The sequence below is a fragment of the Cynara cardunculus genome (genome assembly GCF_001531365.2).
Source record: "Cynara cardunculus var. scolymus isolate 2C chromosome LG 4, CcrdV1, whole genome shotgun sequence".
NCBI classification, from domain to species: domain Eukaryota; kingdom Viridiplantae; phylum Streptophyta; class Magnoliopsida; order Asterales; family Asteraceae; genus Cynara; species Cynara cardunculus.
The window spans coordinates 10,417,824-10,424,999 of record NC_037531.1 but is presented as its reverse complement, the minus strand read 5'-3'; positions in this window follow the sequence as shown (position 1 = coordinate 10,424,999).

The following is a 7,176-nucleotide window of genomic DNA, read 5'->3' as shown; positions in this document are numbered from 1 at the left end:
GGCTCCCTAGTGCAGTTACCGGTCCAACAGATATAACATTGATATTTAAATCTTGAAATTGGGAAAAGAGTTTATAAAACTCATCCGCTTCTTTTTCTTCAATATTGTCAAGCTGGTTACAACCATTTGAACATGTTTTACCTTCAGTGCAAGTATTGCATTCCGATATATCATCTTCTGAATCATTTGAAGAAATAGATTCACTCTGAGAGTAATCTTTGTCTTCATTTGTATTAGAATTTTCTTTCTCAGAATTATAATTAAGAAAGATGCTTAAAAGAGAGTTTTTTATAGTTTGGTCATTTTCCAAACTGTTTATTTTCTTTTTGGTCCAACAATTTGTTTCTGAATGACCAATCTTTCCACAATTTATGCAAACAATTTTGTTTCTTTTGAAATTTCTGGGTTTAAAATCATTTGATTTTTAAGACTTCTTTTTACAGGATTATTGTCCTCGAAACCTTTTTTGTTATTTTCAAAATTTCTTCTTCTTTTAGGCTTTCTAAAAGAGTGAGGGTTTTCTTTTCAATTGGAATTCTTTTGAATGGTTTTTCTTTTGGAAGGTCTTTTATGAGAAACTTTCATTCCAAATTGATCACAAAAATCTCCCAATTGTTTTCTTTCAAGAAAGTTTTGCTTTTTAATTTGATGGTTTAATTTTAAATCATTGCAGAGGGAAAGACCTTCAGCAACGCAAGTGTTGATCAACTGACCATAAGTATAATGGTCATAATTAACAGAAATATTTTCCTTTTTAAGAGTCTTTCTGAATTTCTCAGCAGTTTTAAACATATTGTTAAAACCACTGAATCTTCAATTCCTCTCCATAAGGATGAGATAATAGAGTCTTTCTGATTTTCTCAGCAAAAAGATGAGGAAGACTATCAATAAATTTGGCCTTCCAATGACTGTTATTGCAGTCTTTGAGTTCCAAATCCTAGACAAAAAAGTGTCTTTATACCACCTGAATTCACTAAGAGTCTTGCATCTAAGATTACTAATCAGGGTTCTAATATTTTCACTATCATCAGAAAATCTACCCGTAAAATGCTCAATGATAGTGAGAATGAGAGGATAAACGACATTTGTCTCTTCTTCTCCTCTTTCTGTTTTGACAGAATTATAAATCTGTTCTTTCTGGTCTTGTGGGATGTAATTATCCCACCAGCCTTTTAACTGGCCAGTAAAATCGGCAATGATCATTTTAGCAATATTTTTATCAGTATTGCTTGTATTTTTACAAACAGTGCTATACATAAGCATGCGATAAGCCATATTATAAATATGTTTGCCAGTGAAACCGTCTAAGCTCCATTCATAGATACACTTACCATTATAACTATTGTTAATAATGTACTCTTGTTCTTCATGAAGAACATCCATGGGAGTAGGTCGATCATAATAATATTTATTTAAATTAGGCTTATTAGCCCATTTTATTTTATAGATCTGGTCGTCATTCTGATTGTCATCGGAATCTTCGTTATCCTTATCAAGGATAGAAACAGAAGGCCTAGATATATGTAAACCTTTCAACTTATTTTCAAGTTGCTCTATGAAATCATCATATTTATTTTTCAACTTAAAATCTTTTATTTCAGGAGGGGGTTGGATAGAAGAAGAAGTTAGAATAATATATTTAACCTCATTTTTGTCTTCTATAAAAAGTTTAGAAGAATTTTTTTTTCTATACTCTCTTGAAGAGAAGTAATTTGTTCTCCTATAATTGAAAGAAAAATATTTGTATAATTTTGTTTGTCAAGTAACTCATTAATATGGGCAACAGTTATTACTAAAACATTTTCTTTAATGAGTTTAGAAAAAGCTGAAAATTTTATTATCGTATCATTCTTTTTCATTTTGAAAGCCGATTGCAGTGGGAAGACAGAAGTTTGATTTTCCCCTGAAAGAAGTTGATAATTTCTTTCAATAATTTCAGTGTGATTTTTTACATGGGTATTTATAAACCAAGGAGTGAATGAAAATAATTCATTTTCCTTTATACAAAATTTATAAAATTCATCTGCGGAATCTTTGATTTCAGAATCAGTAAAGGTTTGAAAATACCATTTTGAAAAAGGCTTCCAATTTGGATTTGTTTCAAAATTTTTACAAATAATTTGTCTCGCAGGAGATCCTTTGGTGAAATCAATCTTTTCACCATCAATAAACCAACTTCTTTTAGTCGTATTAATCATTAAATTAAAAACTGAGATCTGACATAGTGTCAATCCTTCTAGCCTTCTGGACATCATTATCAACAATGCCATTTCTGTGAACTCTCAATTTACTAACAGGGTCTTCCAAAGAAGACCTTTGTACTTCTTCATCTAGAGGAGATATAGGCATCCTAGTATCTCGCATATAGGATGTAGAAGACCTCCAAGGTTGATTAACCATATACTCAAAAGGAGATATGTGATTATGAGTCATAGAACTAGATCTTAGAAGAGATTTTCTTTCAGAGGAAATATTTCTCTGATTTTCATTGTTAAATTGAATATTGACAAATCCTTCATTAGTTTGAGTGATATTATTAAAATGACTTTGAATAATTGGATTCCTAGGAATATTCCTATGAAACACCCTATACTTAGATTTTTTTTTAAAATCTGGCAAAAATTCGGCATGACCCTTTCGAAAAGTCGTGTTTTGCCATTTTTTAAACCTGTAAACATTTGCAAAAGTAATGATTGCAAAATAACTGACCATACAAAAGCTATGATTACTAACTAGTTTTAATAAAGACGACTATTTACAAAGTAAAAACTTTCATATTCTTCCAAAAAAATACATTTCCCCAAACTAGATTAAGCTTCCAAAAGTCCCAATCATTGCATCATCCTATGAACTTACCTGCTAGCCTTATAATAACCAAGAATGTTGCTAGCACATTCACTTGAACCGATTCCTGAGACGCACGTCGACAAACAAAACAAATCAGACTACATGCCTGGTGAATTCAAAAGTTTTCACAATACAATATTTCAAGTAATTTATACTATCAAACAAAAATGCATGACTTATATATGTCTGATGTGATGTGTCAAATAAATGTTAAGTCCAACCAAAACATTATAAGTTAGCAGTCAATCAATATTTACAAAGTTCTATGAATACCACACAGTATGGGGGTGACCCATAACAACCGGAATCAGTGGAGGAGCACTACCCAGCAGTCCACTTCTCCGTTAGGCTAATTTCAGTTTAATCACCATTGCGCAATGTGTCCACCTGACACTATACCTATTAGCCGAGTACCTGGCGCATATATCCATGCACGGTACTCCAATACATTACCAATGGGAGCAACCCATTTACTGTAAAGGGAGCGACCACAATACAAACGCAACAAAGAGGGTGACCCTAAGTCGCCAGATCTGGATCTACCATTCTCATGTCAGTGAGTAAATATATAAATCACAATGCCCCATTTATACAACGTAAGATTTTCCTCCTTTGGATACAAAACATGTTTATTTATTTTTTTACAAAAATGCATATCATCTTTCCAAGTCACCAAAGTATTTCATACATACTTTATCAAAGAAACAATGCATTTTTAATATGTATAAAATCACTTTGTATAAACGTCAATACCTTCATTTCATAACATCATTTAAAATCATGCATTTTCTACTTTAATCACTAAAATACGTCCAACAAAATAAATTATGTAAAGGTAATTACGTTTGACGTGTACCCAATTAAAATCTACTTGAAACTCACCTTAGCCTATTTAGTTGAGATCCCGTCGGTGCCCAACTTGCTTATCCACCGTGCTAACTAAACAATCCACACGCACGGTTCTCACATCAATACAAACATCCTAACAAAAGATTTAGACAACTTACTTATCTTAATATACATACCGACAAGAACCACTCAAAAATGGACTTTGAACCTTTTCATACATGGGTTTAAAAAAAACAAAACTTTTATTTGAGTCAAAAATGGACAGCTGTGCAAAAACCCATTTTTTTGACCTATTTAGAGCCCTAACTACCTCATGATCAAAACATATTGATTGTAGAAGCCTTCATAACAGTTCCAGATTGATATTACACATCTAAATCCGAGTTACGAGTGATTTTATACAATTTTTACAAATTTTCAGCACCAAACTAACTTAGTCCGATGACTTGCTCATATTTCACCCGAGGCTCTAGGCTCACATTCTAACCTCCAAAATATGCTTATCATACACATTGAAATATGCTTATAAGGTTCACTCATTCATTTATGCACTCACAATCTAACTAATGCATACATTTTCATATATTGATCAAACCGAACAAAAACTTCTTTTAACTTTGAAAATCCATCAAAACCTATAAGGAACATTGAAATAATCAATGTAACACATTTATATACCTATCATAACTATATCCACCGAACTTCAATCCATAATTTTGCATTTAACAACTCAATTTTAAAAATTAAGCAAAACAGTTTGGCTTTTTGGAAAAAGTCAACTGTTTTGAACATAACCTTTAATCTATCAATAAAACATGCTTGAATGGAAATTTTCTTCTTCAATCCATCTAATAACATCTTAATGATACAAAGAAACAAACCATAACAAACATCTTGATATTTTTATGAAGATTTCAAAGTCTTAAAGTTCATCGTTAAACTTTGACTTTTAAAGATTGTCAAAGATAATAATTTCTCAACTTCCACTCATGATTGAACATCTTAGATAAACTCAAAATTATCCTAAACATGAAGTAAACTTACCCAACAAAATACTTCTACTATCAAGATGTATAACACCCACTTTGTTCAAATCCTTGAAGGATTTTAGGTTCCAATGCAACAAAGTGAAGATATAACACATTGGGACTCAATTGGGGCTAAAAATATACATCATAAAACTAGGTTTCTCAAAGAAATTACACATATACACGGCTGTCCACATGACAGCCGCTAAAACTTGATTTTGAGCCCTAAAACTCCTAAAATCGAATCCAATACCAACCTAAACATCAAATACAACAAGAAATAAAGCTAAGACATGAAAAACTTACCTTAATTTGACGATTAGATGAAAAACAAGCAAGATTGAATCGATTCCATCGACGTCTTCTTCCTTCTCGGCTTCTCCCGATCCCCTTCTCTACTTCTAGTATTTTTATTTTCTTTTTTTTAAAACCCCTATTTATATTAATACTAAATTAAGAGATAGACATTATAACCCCCTATAACACTATAAAACAATTTTACCCCAAACTTTCAAACAACTAAATATTTATCTAACCTGTTAGAATGAGATGTTACATCCTAGTTAAAGTCCAATTTTCTGGGAATATCATATTCCTCAGTTATACCGGCAATAATCATTTTAGCAATATTTTTATCAGTATTGCCTGTATTTTTACAAAAACCTGGCTCTGATACCATTTTAAAAAATATTGTTTTAACTCATTTCCTTCTCCTATCTCTTTGTGCTTATGAATTTATTCAGATCAGAAAATGATGATACTGTTCAAAACAATATAACTGAGGAATATGATATTCCCCAAAATTTAGACCTTCTAAAAAATTGGACTATTCCAAAAGTTGAACCCAAACTTATTTATAAAATTGGAACTTTTGATAAATTAGGTTTTAAACATATTGTTAAAACCATTGAATCTTCAATTCCTCTCCATAAGGATGAGATAATGATTCGTCTTCTTAATAAGCAAGATATTTTTTCTTATTTAAAAACTCACAAGTTTTTACATATTGGTCTAGTGCAAATTGCTTTTAGACCTTTAACTCTAGAAGGATTACCAGAAAGTTTTCTTGCTGCTCTTAGAGATGGAAGAAATCTTAATTGGCAACAATCTTTGATTGAAATGATCCAATCCAGCCTGGCTCATGGGCCAGTCTATTTTGATGTCTATCCCAATTTATGTTTATCTTTATCAGATATCAATATTCTTGATTCTTTAACATTAAATGTTAAAACCCATGGTTATAATTATGTTGTGGGAACGGAGGTTATATGTATTTGCTACCGCATATATTTTAAACCCCTTTTTACTCTTAACCCTAGGTGTAAGAGGATTGATAAAGATCTTAACGAGACTATTCTCATAGAAACTAATTTTAACCGATTTAATATTACTACGCGTAGATCTATTAAATGAGATGAAATAATATTTCCAGAAAATTGGACTTTAACTAGGAATATTCCTAGGAATCCAATTATTATTAAAATGATGATGCACTGGAGACTTTAAAAGATTATCTGAAACAGGGAAAGTAAAAAAATAGCCGACAAGGCATGTTTTCTTTTTCAAAGTAGCTTTAATAAAGCTTGGAATTTTTCTATCATTGTAGGACAAGATTTATTGTCCTTGGGCCAAAATTATTGTCTTTACTAATTGCTTTTATAAAGCTTCCTTTACAGCTGTCCCAAACAGCGTATTTTTTTTCTTTAAAAGGGAGGTCTGTCTCTCTTCTTAGGTAGGTTTTTCATTACGAAGTTTATCAGTTTTTCTCTCTTTCCAGTTTGTAAATATTTGAAGCTTTTGAATAAGAAATCAATCCATCCAGTGGGCTTTGGTAAGTTTCTTTTTATCATATTTATCTTACCTTTATCATATCTTTATATATTATTTAAATAAAATGATAGGCTAAGTAAGGGGTTTTGAGTTAAAACATGGTTTTAATTAGATATAATTACAGATTTACATGGATGTTTTAATTGTAAACTTTACAAGAAATTAAGAAGAAGGTCAAAAACCTTCCTTGCCTTATGCTTCCAAATCCCCATTGGGATAAAATAGTTGAAACAGATGCCTCAAATATAGGATATGGAGGAATCCTCAAACAAATTAATCCGATTTTTAAACAAGAGTTTCTTATCCGATTTTATTCTGAAAAATGGAAAGGCGCTAAGTTAAATTATTCGGCTATGGTTAAAGAACACTTTGCGATTGTTAAATGTGTTTTAAAATTCCAAGATGATCTTTACAATCAAAAGTTTTTAATAAAGACTGATTGTAGCTCAGTCCAATTTATGTTCAGTAGAGATTTTAAGCATGATGTTTCAAAACAAATGTTTGTCACTCAATAATTATTCTAATTATATTTTAGATTTTTTATATTTTAAAATGAAATGTTTATCCTCTATTTGATTATGTTCATCCGCAGTTAGTTACACTAATTCAAACATCTCGATTT